Raw genomic sequence first — 13,626 nt, 5'->3', positions numbered from 1 at the left:
CAATGTCTAACAACCCTTTCTGTAAAGAAGTTATTTGCAGCAATGCTGTAGAGGATGGTGGATCACAGTATGATAAATGTCATGCACTGACTTCCAGGATACCGCATTTGTCAGGAGTTCCCAAGTTAATGTATTTAAACTTTGTCTTGGTAAGCTAGACCAAATGCAGCAAGAATGATGACTCCAGAAAAGTCCTGTCTACAAAAAATGTTACATAAAAGCAGGCAGGCCAACAATCTGCAAGCCCTTCTACTTAGATAAGAATTAGAAGGGTATACTCTACCTAGATGTTATTTCATGGTATTTTAAATACAAGCCACAGCCTCCTGACTACTATTTACTTCCATTAGCAGTGGCAGCTCCCTTCATATAACTAAATTTCTAGGCATGAGAAGTATCTGCCTTCTAAGTCACTGCTTCAAAATAGTTTTCTAAGTTTATTAAAACACCTTTAAGCCTTTTTGTTCTCCATTTTGGTAAAACATTTATTCACTCTTTAAAGAGGAGTTTGATATATATCATCATCTGAAAAACATCATGTCAGTTTTCAGTTAGCCACAGATACAGCTGTGCAGATCGTGTTTCCTGTCAATACCAGAAACTTGTCAACTGCCTCTCTCTTACCAGTTCTTCCCTCTTCATCTGTGCCACATCCACATTCCTGTCTTTGTCTACTAGCACATTCGCAGAGCCTTTCCTTACTTATCTGCTCATCAGACAGCTATTTTCACCCATGCCATTAGCATCAATGTTCTTGACTATTGTACTTCTGCAGCCATCTCCTGTACAGCCTACTTTCCACAGAATCCTACCCAACTTGAACAGAGGATTATCACCTCACCTCACCTCTAAAACCTCTATAACGCTCATAGGAAACTAGGTAACTAATGGACAAATTACAATTCAGAACACCTAAAGCTTTTTAAACTGGTGGATCAGGATAACGTTGGATGAAGGCTTTTGAGTAAAGTGGTTCTTCTTGCGTGCAAGAGTAGTGACTTTGTGTATACTACAGAATAAATACAATAAAATTGCAATAATGGGTCTCTGATCTTTAATGAAGTCAATATGACCACAAAGATACAAAGATTTTTTCTGCACAGATGCTCTTATACCTACTGCTGCTGTTACAATTAACAAAACTTTTACTGATAATAACCATAGGAAAAAGATTTTACTTATATTTCAACTGCAAATCAAAAATTTGTCCTGTTCCTATTATGCTTCATTTTGAGGCTTGGCCTATCAAATATCTGATTTTGTGTATCTTACAGATAAAGGACTAAAAAGTGAAATACATCCATCTCACTTTTAAAAAATAGTCTCTAAGTAAATTCCACTTAATTCTACTCAAATATAGACACCTAGGCTAAGGGGTGCAGAATGGACCTTTCCTACAAAGCAACTACAGATCTATTAAATTAGCTGGGTTGCATTCTGTCATCTGTCAAACACCAATCACCACTTTGTCTTTAATGAGACCAGGTTTGGAGAAAGACACTAATCAACATGAAAGACTGAAAATTTTCTTCAGTATTTCTTACTGGCTCAGCAGCACAATACAATGCAAAGCCAGTTCGCATATTTGTGTATATGTATGATTTCCCTCAGACGATGATAAGATTATTTTATTTTTATTTTATTTTATTTTATTTTATTTTATTTTATTTTATTTTATTTTATTTTATTTTTAAAATAAAATATTATTTTTTGAATGTACTCAAATGATTCAATTTCAGATCAGGAAGGTTTTTTTGAAGAAAAATAAAATGGTAAAGTAATTTGATTATGCCTAGAATCAGATACTGCATTCTAGAGGCAAACAAGTTCTATGAAATTGAACAGTTTCTTGCTGTGTAGCTGTGATTCGTGCATTTAAAATGATAAATCTAAGCTCATCGATAGTAAATCAATTGAAGGTATAGAAGCTAAAACTGAAATAATTCATCATATCACTATAGGAAAACACAACGAGTAGTTGTAATGGGTTGTTCTGACTTTAAATTGAAATCTGTTTTTAGGTTTTTCAAGGACAATTCGCTTTCCAAAACTTCAATGTATACATAAAAATCATCCATCAGCACATCTGATCCAAATATACTAATGATTTTTATTGGTCAGATCTTGAAAGTGAGGTTTATTTTTATGGAGTATGCATTAATTAACCCAACATGTACTATCTTCCAGTATATCTAGCCAAGTACTTTCATTTAAACATGTTTATTGTGAAATGTTTGCATTCCCAACATTTGTGGCCCACACACAGACTATTTCATACTTCACTTCTGAGCAGCTACAAAAGTTAAAAGGAGTAATTGTTTTTGATTAATGCATTTTGGGAGACTTTTTTTTTTTTTTTTTTTAATATTCCAAAACTGTGCTCTGAAGAAATTCTTCTACATGCAAACGTCTACATGTATTTGCCTTTAAAATGGAGTACGAAGAGACAGCGAGCGGGATTCATGTTAGATCACTTCCACTTCTGCATGGAAAGTGAACTTTATTAACTTTTGTATATAATTTGACTGAACTTATGCCGAATATTAATTGACTGATTTGATATAACTGTATCAATCATAAAAAGAGAGGCTATGTATGCAGATACGTGGAGTGGTGCATTACAGATGGGAGTTCGAAGGCTGTGGCTGTCATCTTTTGATTAAGAAAAGGAAATGATTTCACTAAAAAAGTATTCCCTCTTGTATTGTTTTGTTTTAACTGAGTTTGTACTTTCCACCGAACTGGACATATTTATTGAGACTCATAAGTTACTTCACGGTTACCAACATCACTGTAATCTCAACAAACTATCTTTTTTCTTGCCAATTATCTAAATATCATAACTATAAAATATCTTAAAACATTCTCTATAGTGTAAACATCTTAGCTACAAAGCTTTAAGTGTAAACAGTATGATGCATCAGAATGATTTTAAGCGATGTTATAAAAACTGCTCTTAAAAACTAAACAAAAATGTAAAGCTTCCATCTGTTTTATGATTTTTCCACTGTAGAACTACTGCTGTGTGCCAGTTTACTGAACCATGGCTTGCTAAAGAGATTGCTGGGGTCACAGATTGAAAAAACAAAGAGCAAGTCTTTAATGGTTGATTTTTTTCTCAAGTCTTCTCGATACAGTTTGAACAGAATTAAGTGCATGGCAGCAGAAAACAGAGAACATAAAAATGCTCATGTTGCCTTTTGCAAGGGGGACCCTTCACAGGAAGATTAGGTTTTTGCAGGAGATGTCATTTAAGCAATTATCTTAAGTTCTTTTGAGACTGTATACCTACATTGTCACCACCAAACAACTGCTATGCTGTGATTCTTTGCACTGTATATGTACAGAGTTAAATATAGACTGTAGATTGCATACCAAAGGAGGGAACACACGCAGACTTACTTTGCATGCATCCTTACACAGATATGAGAGAACAATTATTCTGAAATTCTGGACATTCTTTTCACTGAACACTGAGAGAAGGGAAAGCCACAAAGTACAGAAAAAAAAATGTCTTAAATGCAGAATTGCATAGTTAAGTATTTAAACAAAGCATAATGAACCACCCAACTGTTCAGTACCTAGCTAGACTGCATTCTTCTAAAAGCGAAAATACAGTTATGCTTTCATAAGAAGTCAGTTTACATCATACAGGAAAAACTGAAGAACCTTATATACAGCAAAGTACTTCAGCACACTTAACTAGGAGCATGTGAGTGCATTTATGCACTATACAGAAATACAGTTTCCAAAATAAACCTCCTTCAGTCAGTCTCTTCACATGAATACAGCCAAACTGCATGGCTACAGAATAGTAACAGTGTTTGGGTTGTATTCTCCCAAACATGTGGGAAGAAAGAATATACGTGAAATATAGTGTAAAAAAGCTGCAACTTAATAAAGTGAGTTCATGTGGGAACTTTCCAGAAATAACATTAATATTAGAGGTCATCATTCCTTCTTTAATATACCTAATTACTTATTGGACGGCTATCATCAGATTTTACCAAGCCCCACCTTATTTCTGGGACCTTGTCACTTGCTACTCAAGGATCACAATCTAGGGAAATAAATTTGTCTCCTCACGGAATCAGATGCTAGGACTCCAGTCACCATTCATCGGTTTCTTCCAAGAGAGGCTCTTGTGAGAATGCACTTCCACTGAGGCACCTATGGCCAAACTATATTTGTCCACACCTCCTCCCACATACCTAACTACCAGCTAATAGAGAATTTTACTCTTGATGAAGTAAAGAGGCAGAAAGGAATCTCTTCAAAGGCAACAATCTTTTTGTTCTCTACTGGTCTACAAATCTCCATCTTCAACTCCATGTGTGCGAAAGAAAAGTAAGCAGATTGTCAACACACAGAGGGATTTTGACTCTACCCCCGGTGTGATTCTTGCACCAAGTAGAGATCTGGCACACAGCTTTGATGACACTTCTTAAATTAATCCAGACAAATTCATGGGTAAAATATCTTTACAAGAAGGGCAGTCCACTTCATGAGAAAGGGTGATGGGATCCAAGCCCCAGAAAGTGATGCAGTAACCTTGCCATAGAATTGCACTAGTGCCCTTCTCACTTACATCTAAGGGCCTTCTTTATATGGTTCTGTACTCACACTGGATAAAATCTTATAATCCTTACTCATGTAAAACCTTAACCACAATGAAGAAGTTTTTGCTTTCAGTGTTGTGGAGCAAAATCTCTCTGTATGTCTACACTGCATTCCCACTATCCAAACATACTCTCAATATCCATGTTCTTGTCTGCCATCACAGTCTTTCCAAAACCAAACAGACAAAAATGCATCTTAAATCACACAGATTTGCCATTCTTCCCTTAAGGAGCATTATTTGAGGGTGGAAAAAAAGACCCTTATCCCGCAACACCAGTGGTCTAACTACCCTCAGAAAAAAGGGTGTTTGTTTCATTCAAATACATTTTAGGTATTAGTTGGCATACACCATTGCATCTATGCTTTTTCTATCTCTGCTACAGGGAATAATCCACATGATTTTCAGGGATTCAACTGGAATAGAGATCTTATATTCATGTATTTGGGATCTTTCACCTTTCCGGGAAATATTAAGGTCAATTAAAGAATTAATCACATTGTATGTACAATCCATCTTACCTGCTGCAGCCAGAGCAGTGAAGTCTAGTAGTCTGTGCACATATCTAGGGAGCAGGAACAGACATCAACACACACTGTGTGATGGGAGAGGTCCTTTAACCTCTTTGCCTGAGATTCCCCATCTGCAAAACAAAGTGAAAAAGAGAGCTGAGTAAACACTACAAAATACTGCAATTTAAAGTAAAATTTTGAGTTAACAGCCTTAGGAACATGTAACTACTTTCTGTTTTTGTCTGTCTGCAAAATTTGGAGCATATGTGCTGTACCAATATTAGTACATCTTCACAGTCAACATCTAGAATGAATTCTTAAATATTCATTGACTTCAAATTTCAAATTTAAGTTTGAATTTGACATTCATTCTGTAGATGTAATAGCATCAACCATTAATCAGGGAATAGAAATAAGACCACTCAATTTATATAATCTACACACAGTGGTCAAAATGTATACTTTTGCATATGTAATCTCAATTTATTTTTTTAGGTATTAGCTGCTTAAGTAGATCATGTGGTACATCCCCTCCCTCTTTTAACTGTCTGATTTATGTAACTGAGCAACCAGACAAAAATTTTGAGACATACGTTCAGCTGTAATGCTCACAATTTACATTGTGTATTGAATCAAGTGAATATGTAACTCATGCAATCAGGGAACAGAAGAAAGAACATGATTTAAGTAACCAGCTATGACTGTAAATTTATAAATAATATAAACAAAAAGTAACAATAAAGATTTTGAAAATGTATTATTCACAGAAGAATTCTGTAACCACTGAATAAATGTTTTGCATATTCACAAGAAAAGAAAAACTTCATCATATAACTAAAGGAGTTGCTATAAATTGTTTGTTTGTGTCTACCTACCCAGTGTTTTTTTTCTTCCTTAACCCACCTCTATATAAATGGAAAATTGAATTATATAATATGAATTGTCAATAAATAAATAATATCTAACATCCAATTCAATATCTTTGTGGATTAGTAAATTATTAGGTGAGTTACAAAAGTACTAATGCAAATATTTATATTCCATTAAGAACATATATATACATGTATACATAAAGTTACCAAAACCTACAGAGATACTATTTTAACAGAACACTTCAACCTTGCTTATATCCTCTCAGCTGTGTCTTTCTAGTCTTTTTTGCAGCCCATTTTCTCAGGTACATACATAACTTCACCCAGGTGAGGAGATTCCACTGACAAAAATGACAGCCACAATTACTAAGCACATTTATTTCCTGTGATTGCTTGAGTTGCCCACAACTTTTGCATTCGCCAAACTATGACTTGTTTTTCTCAACTTGGTGGTGTTTTTTCATTGTTGACTTGGTTTCTTTGGTGGTTTTTGTTTGTTTGTTTGGTTGGTTGGTTTTGTTGTTTGTGTGTGTATGTCTGCTCAGTGTTTAGAAATCTTGATCTTTAGAGAAATTATTTATGGTCAAGAATGAGAAAATGAAGAAGAAATACGAAGTTGATGCCTTGCACATCAAAAAGAAACATTACATTCAAAGAAACCAACATTTCCAAACTGTGGAAATGCAGTTTCCAGGTAAATATGAACAATCCCACATTACGTCTCTGGAAACCAGAAAACAGCTGACACTTATCTAGTTTTCCCTATCTCAGACAGAAACAGCGTGGATAAATCTGGCCAGCCCAGTTGCACTACTCTTTCTGAAACCGCTAATAAAGTTTGAGAGGGGTTATTTTTAAAGCAGCTCTTACAGTGTTCCAGCTCACTACTGTCAGCTTCAGATCTAAAATGTAATTTGATTTATAATTACATTTTAAAAACTAGCATTAAAATAACATTAAAGGGGTCATAATCTGAACTTTTTAATAGGTAGGCACGTAGCATAAATTTTGAAATGGGGCTCCAAAAGGATTCATCTGGAACATATTCTGACTGAAATTCCTTCCTTCAACCAAGCAAGTTCTCTGCTGAAGTTGATTTGCCAAGAAGCCTGTGTGGAACCCTGTATTTCAGTGTTGTTTTAAATGTAATTGGATTGAAATACACCGTTTGTTAGTTAAAAGTCTTTTCTTGCATTATAGCCAGGCCCATGTTTGTAAACACTGATGGGTGAAAAAGTGCTAGAGAATCTGGGATTAGGCCCCTACTTTTAGAAGATGGGAATTGTGTCCCTTGCAAAGTCTAGTTGGCTCCATCACTCCTGAACTCCAGAGCTTTTACTTTTTTAGCCTCTGTGATACAAATTGGTTTAGTGACGTTGACTTATAGGAACTGCTCAAATAGGTCAAGTTCTTGATGTGTCAGCCAAAATCCACATACAGTGAAAAAAACGGTGGTCCCAGCACCTGTTAATACCTAGTGTTGATGGGGCACTACCTGCCTTCCCAATTGTGCCAACTATGCACACCAGTGTTCAATGAATTTCACAATATTGTGTCTGTAGCTGTAAGCCTAGCAACTCTTGAACGCAAGGATTCCAATGGGATACAGGCTTGTTGAAAAATGTGTTTTGTACTCTAAGTCTGACCTTCTGATAAGAAAACTTCCCAGCTAATCAGTTCCACACCGGTGCCTGACTACAACTTCAGAGGCAACAGACAGACAAGGAATTCAGTTTCTGAATGCTAGTGCTAAAGTAAATGATCTGGTAAAAAAAAAAAAAAAAAAAAAAAAAAAGTGCCTTAAAACCAAGTTTGCAATTTTATAGGCTTTTACTCCATAATTTGTACTTGAGCCTTCTGTTATTTTTAAACAAATCTAATTTCTTACAGCTGTGAAATTTACATTTTAAGAGTGTCTAGTGGCCATGTGCATTAATTACTTTATTGTAATATTTTAATGAGTTTGGGGTTCAACTCTGAAAGAATCCTGCTGAATCCTTCTTTCCCCATAGAATTACACTAGAACCTGATTCAATCACAACCTCATGCACCAGATCCATACCCTGATGGACCTGCATAATATTTTCAGTTCTCTTATGAAGTCCCTGAATTTTGGAACTGGCTCCAAATGTTAGCACTTCTCATCAAACTAGTGCTACCCTGAGTTAGGAGTAGAGCTACGCTTTGAGAAAGTTTGTATTCAGAACTGGAGTTCATGGCTGAGCCCAATCTCAAGCGAAACAGTTTAAAAAAAAATGCTAAATTCAGGTGACAACTAAAATTTCAGCCAATATTGTTCTTCGGGATATTTATGAAATGATGCAAATACTCCCATCTTAGTAGACAGGACACTACCAAAGAGTACCTCAAAATTTGACAGGGAAAAATGGAAAATTGCTACTGGAAGATTTTCCCTTGTACAATATATGTTGCAACGCTTTTCATCTATATACTTCTGCCATACCATTCTCTTTATCTATATTAGTAGTTTGTATTGTACTAATTTTCCTCTTCCTCCCTGTTGAGCATGCATAAATAGAGGTGAGCTAATGGGGTGGAAAAAAATTGGGAGATAAGTAAAATGAGAATGGTTTTCACTCTGGTTTTAGCCAGGACTTGGTTTCCATGCCTGCAATTTTGCAGGTATAACTACTCATCCTGGGGACTGAGCCAGAAACCTTCAGACCACTGAGGATCTCTACAATCTGAGCTGATGAGGTAAACTTTCTGACAGCAACTAAACTCACTTTAATTCTTCATGAATACGTTGAATATGGAAACGCATAACACACTGAACAATAGGTTGAAGTACCAACTGAGATTGACACAGGAAAAGTGGGACTGCAGGTGCAGTTGACTGCCAATAACAAGAGGTTCACCAGTTGTCAAGTGCAACCACACACAGTGCACCCAGAGAAAAGTTTTTGGAAACCTGTCCATTTATGTCCACAACTCTCACCTCACTTTACTATGACAAATTCAGAATTGCAACTTTGACGAACTAGCCAGCTTTTTAAAAAGCATGTTTTTAAACCACTTACAATAAGAGCAACAGTTATTATTCAGTACATGCCTTTTATCAGATTGAAGATAAACTTTATTATAACTGGTGGAGATGGTATCAATGATTTGTGGTCTATGAGAATTCTGTAATGAGAAATGGTAATCTGTCTTGGGGCAAACAATATTGTTCTGTTTACTATGCAATTAACAATATTAAGTCAAGATTCTATAACTGATAGCTGAAAATAGGGGTGGGAGGAAAAAACTGGAAGCACAGCACTGGAAACTTTCACAGGACAATTATCTGAAGACTATAAATTATTTATGGTGCTTTAGCCTGACATTCTGTCTCATACTCACAAAAATGTTCCTCACTGCTTCAGAGATATTCACTGTAAAAGTATCCAGACTGTATGCAGTCTGGGGCAAAGCCAGAAGCTCTTCTTGTGGCAAATACCAAATGTAGATGATGGTGTAGTAATTTCATTTTCAGAAGAGCACCAATAATATCACAAACGAATTTCCCTCGGAAAAGGTATGATAATGAACCCTCAAGAGTGACAAAACCAGAAGTGAGATCTGCTCTCTGATTCCTATCGCATTTGGTGTAAAATAAAGACAGTAGTATCCCTGCTTTGCATTTCTTCACTCTTGTAGACCAAATGCCATACCTTTGTATGACTGAAATCCTGTACTTCTTGTTTAGTCTTAGATCAGCCTTAAGCAACCACCATATGGAGCTGTGAACACCACAGACATAGCAGAAATGGGCTTTAACTAACAGTCAGAGGAAATTGTACTGGGAGTCAAGGGGAGCACTTTCAAGTGGCTGTTTAAGACAAGGGCTGACCTCTAACAGAGCTTCTCCATAAAACAATACAATTTTTACTTTACATTATAAAACACAGAACTGAAAATATGGCTGACCACAAAAATCTCACTTTTTTTTTTTTTCCAGTCAGTTTCTTAGTTGTACATGCAGTCCAGCCCTTTTGGCCCTGATTACGCAGCGGTCGTAATTTTGAGGTTACCTCAACAGGAACCCAGGCAGAGCTACAGCACCACATTTTCTCAGTGAACAATCAACACCTATGAAGCATTAGGGACCATGAAGCATTAGGGACTTTATTGCTAAATAAATAAATACATAAATAAAAAGATTGCATTCTTAAACTAGCCAATTCCATTTGTAGCTCTCTGGAAATGCGATGCTCTGCGGAGAGCTCCATTGCACCCAGCAGGCAAAAGCCACTTTTAAGACAGCATGACGCACCAGCACTCAGGCAACCAGGATGCTACAAGGAAGTGACTGCTGCTGGCAGCCTCAGAGCCCCCCTCCTACACCTCTCACCCTTAAGGATAGGTGCCTTAAATTCCCATATACCACTGAATAATAACGTCTGGCTGATCAAAAAGATTAGCAGCTTATTCCACCTTTGTTCTCTGCCTTCTTTTAAGATGACCAATGAATGACACCACAGCAGGCATAACCCTCCAGCACAAAAGCTAACAAAATTGTAGGATGTTTTAAGGAGCAATGTAAAACTTAACAGAGAGTTTTAAAAGTGTATTCCTACACAGCATCTGTATGTAAAGCCCAATGCTATGTGGAAGGGCTCTCAAATTTTCTTTACTTTCCTGAAGAATGCAACACAAAATAAGCATCAAATCACTCACGCTAACGCAAGAGTGATCTCTAAAACTGATAAAAATTGAAACAGTTTTAATAAAATGTGCAGTAAATTTGGGATCTCCTTTGCATATGATAACACTGAATCAAGAGTTTCACAGCAATAAAACAAACAGAAACAGTAAAAATAAATGGGAGGAAAATGGTAAGTGTGTAAAACTTCATGTTCCTGTACATGATACACCAGTGATTGGTGGAAGTTACGCAGAAACTAAAAAAAAAAAAAAAAAAAAAACCAAAAAAAAAAACAACCAAACAAAAAAAAAAACCTTCTGTCTTGGGGAAAAACATCAATGATTAGTATTTATAAAGCTTAATTCCTTTTTCTCAGGAGGCCCTGGGTCTGGTCATTGTTCATTGCTATTGTTCAAAATTTACTCTCAGATTAAGAACTTCTCCCACACTAATAAACAGGTATAATAATTTCCTCTAGAGAGCAATTTTTTCTTTTAGTAATTAGCCTACTTAAATATTTTAATGGAACTACTGAGGTACAATAGCACAAATGGTTCTCTGACCATAATATAAAGAGAGAGATGAGACTCCTAAAAACTTTTGTATGGAGATCTAGGATTTACAAAACCTATCAAGCAGACAGCTCTAAAACTATTTTTAAAGGTCATAAATTAGGTACTCTCTTAAATGTAATTCAATCATCCACTGTTATAGTAGCTTGATTCTATTAGTTGTCCTATGCATTTTACAAAACAGAACTCCATTAACATTATTCACTTATAGTTTCCCTCTATAAGTGGATATTCTGTTCAACAGGCTTTAAATAGCTTTTTTTTTTTTTTTTTTTTTTTTTTTTTCCCCTGAAATTGCTATTAAGCATACTTTTACTCAAAGGGCAAAGTAGGCATAGGATTATGCTTGTACTTCATGCAAGGGATACATTTTCAGCAATCAGAACCACGTTCCTATGAAGTAAAAATACTCTATATAAGCCGATTGTTTCTATCCCTCCTAACCTTGTTCAGTAAGGACTCTATTCTGATCTTTTGAGTTATGCACAAATTTTCCAATTCGGCTGAATAAAGGTACCTTATTGGGCAGCTCGATGAGCATTTTGTGTGTCTAGAGTTCTGACCTTGGCATGTTCAAGGTGGATCTCAATTATAAGACACTGCTCAAATAAGGATTTATTTTACTCTCTTCAGTTAAAGAATGCAATAGGCAACTCCTGAACTCCTGCTTTTACATACCCTGCTTTAGTCAACCAGTGAAAATATAACCCTTGCTAAAGACACCACTACATATATGTAGCCACAAGTTTTTCAGAGCAATTTACTTAGCTGTAGTTGTATTTCAGCTTCAGAGACAGCCACTATAGGTCATTTGTCTCTGATTTCGTGTTGATTTCACTGCAAATAAATGTGCCCTTACCTCTTACAACTTACATGACTGTATCCCGAATACAATAAAACACACACAACTTGCAGAGGAGCACGGTGCCAGGACAAACCACATACCCCATAGGCAGTCTCAAAGGATCTTAGCACAATGTTGAACCACATGCCACGATATCCTGACAGCCAAACAGACCCTGACCCGTCGCAATGGTGTAGTTGTAACAGCACAATCTGGACATAAAAATGTGTACATCCAGAGAGCCAAATCCTTCTTCAGCTGGTTACCATATTCTATGTTCATGTCTAACTTCTTAAAATAGGACAGATGGCAGAAATCATACACTGTTGTTCTTTCATTGGCCTCACCAACCTTGGGTAATCAAGGCATGCAGATACCAGTATACACGCTTTTCTCAGAGGAAAAGGTTGAATTTCAGTTGACCAGTCTGCTTCAGCTTGCACTTGAGGTTCTAATTTTCTTCTGGTCTTAGCCCATTTCTGTCTTGCTTTGGCACACACTGCCCTAGTAAGTACATTTACTACCTCAGTAATTCCTGTGGGGGCTGTCTTACTTTCACTTTGTATCTGGACTCACATAAGCATCTCCCCATTTTACAAGGAAACATTTATTAGCCTCTGATAGGAGCTTCCTGTTCCATCATGTCTATTATTCTTCAAAAGCAGCCTAACAAGTTGCATGCTCCCACGTGGCTGGCACTCGTGGCGTGCAAGCACACACGGCGGATGACCAGGCAGCCTGGGCTTTCTGCTCTCAGTTCAGTTTTTGAACTCTTTCAGCTGGCCACAGATAAAGCTGTACAGGACCCCAACACTGCAGTACCATATACAGGTATCAGTTGCACTATGGGCCACTATGAGTGGCCTGGCAATTTCTAGGGTGCCCCACTCATGCTCTTTACTCACACCATTGGGACTGGTGCAGGAAAGAACCCTGAAAACCTCCTTTACTCAAGTGATTACACAACTGTGATGTCAGTCTTACTACTTTGGGACTGTAATATCACAAAAACAAGGATTTCTGCTGTAATGGCTCCATTTCCCAGCTAATTATTTTACATGAGATCTGTTTGTGGTTTTTTTTTTGCCTTTTTTTTTTTTTTTGCTTTTTTTATTTTCTGGCAGCTGGGGGTCATCACTGCCTATCAGTTTCTCCACTCTGCCAAACTCCTCTGTGTAGCAACTGCTCAGTAGAGCTGCTTCTGTCCAGAATTTTCTCAGCCATCCACAGGGTTATGCAGGAAACTTTGGCCATGGGATTCCCCCACAACCATCGCACAGTCAGATCTTTAGAGGAAGTTAAAAAATAAATATGTGTTTCCTATTGCTAGGAAATAAAATTGCATTGATTTAACCCAGTTGAAAATCTGGACCCATCCTCGAGACAACAAAAATATTTCAATGCACAGTCTGTTTTACTAGAAACCATACAAAGTCTCTCATTCACACCAGCCTTCTTTTCTTTTCTTTTCTTTTCTTTTCTTTTCTTTTCTTTTCTTTTCTTTTCTTTTCTTTTCTTTTCTTTTCTTTTCTTTTCTTTTTTCTTTTTAAGAAGAAAAAA

General features: G+C 36.5%; 1 protein-coding gene across 20 annotated transcripts in view; it reads right to left on the bottom strand.

Annotated features, from left to right (window-relative positions):
• The window catches only part of ZNF536 (zinc finger protein 536), a 347,101-nt gene that overhangs the window by 237,523 nt on the left and 95,952 nt on the right, over window positions 1-13,626 (bottom strand). For all 20 annotated transcript variants that reach the window (XM_021272913.4, XM_027466845.3, XM_021272916.4 and 17 more), the window contains one exon: window positions 5,140-5,261. The gene's annotated coding sequence lies outside the window, so the exon portion shown is untranslated. The remainder of the gene's footprint in view (window positions 1-5,139; window positions 5,262-13,626) is intronic.

Source organism: Anas platyrhynchos, chromosome 12, assembly GCF_047663525.1.
Source record: "Anas platyrhynchos isolate ZD024472 breed Pekin duck chromosome 12, IASCAAS_PekinDuck_T2T, whole genome shotgun sequence".
Lineage (NCBI taxonomy): Eukaryota > Metazoa > Chordata > Aves > Anseriformes > Anatidae > Anas > Anas platyrhynchos.
The sequence above is the reverse complement of the archived record's forward strand: the minus strand, read 5'-3'. Positions and strand labels throughout refer to the sequence as shown.